Source organism: Bison bison, unplaced genomic scaffold, assembly GCF_000754665.1.
Source record: "Bison bison bison isolate TAMUID 2011002044 unplaced genomic scaffold, Bison_UMD1.0 scf7180017864213, whole genome shotgun sequence".
NCBI classification, from domain to species: Eukaryota; Metazoa; Chordata; class Mammalia; order Artiodactyla; family Bovidae; genus Bison; species Bison bison.
The window spans coordinates 6441853-6442799 of record NW_011494785.1 but is presented as its reverse complement, the minus strand read 5'-3'; the positions used below and the strand labels follow the sequence as shown (position 1 = coordinate 6442799).

The window sequence follows — 947 nt, the reverse complement described above, 5'->3', positions numbered from 1 at the left end:
GCATTGCTGTTGCTTAGTCACTAAGTCGTGTCCGACTCTTTGCGACACCATGGACTGTAGCCTGCCAGGCTCCTCTGCCCATGGGATTTCCCAGGCGAGAGTACTGGAGTGGGTTGCCATTTCCTTCTCCATGCTCCTCCATCTAAAAAGACTTCTTACATTCTACCGAAATCCTTGTGTGTGTGTGTGTGTGTGTGTGTGTGTGTCTGTCTGTCTGTCTGTCTTTCCCTTGAGACCGGCAGCGCCTCCGAGGCACAAACAGGTCTGAACGCCCAGCTCAGGAACCAGTCTCCATGAGCGTGGAACAGAACAAGCCCCAGAGGGAGGAAACCAGGGAGCCTCCCTCCCCCAGACCTCTACAGATAAGAGTTGCCCAGCATGTCTCGGGTTGCAAAGAACCTTGTTCCTATGAGCTCATGAAGCCCAGGGAGGTCACGTGGGAAGATTCTATGGGGCGGGGTGGTGAGGCAGAGATCTCTACTGCAGGGCAGGAGGTCAGGCTGGGGAGCACCCCAGGGTACACCTGACCAGGGGACACAGCTTCCCCCACCCCCCAGCCCCTGAGCAGCCCCTGCCAGACACCCAGATGTAGACAAACACACAGGCTGGGCATGGGGGGAGGTCACCTAAGTGTGGACACACAGAGTCCCAGACACACTGGGGACACAGGCACTGTGGTGTGCACTCGCTACACACCCCAAAACTGAAGCTCACAAGACAGACACAAAAGAACACACGCCTGGGGCACACAGAAGGGGGCGGTCCAGGCCAGAGGCGGGGTTCTACGTCCCATCCCCCAGCACGGAGAACAGAGCGTGCAGAGGGGCCTCGGTGACAACTTGCTGCATGAATTAGTAACCTCAGTGCCACAGCCGCCCCCGGCATATCCATCACACACAGGCACAGGCAGTGTGGCCCCACGGATACTCCCCGGCACAGGGACATTT

The 947-nt window shown here is 58.1% G+C and overlaps 1 protein-coding gene across 1 annotated transcript in view; it reads right to left on the bottom strand.

Moving 5' to 3' along the window:
• MICALL1 (MICAL-like 1) overlaps nucleotides 1-947 on the bottom strand; it is a 34508-nt gene that overhangs the window by 15138 nt on the left and 18423 nt on the right. The window lies entirely within an intron of this gene.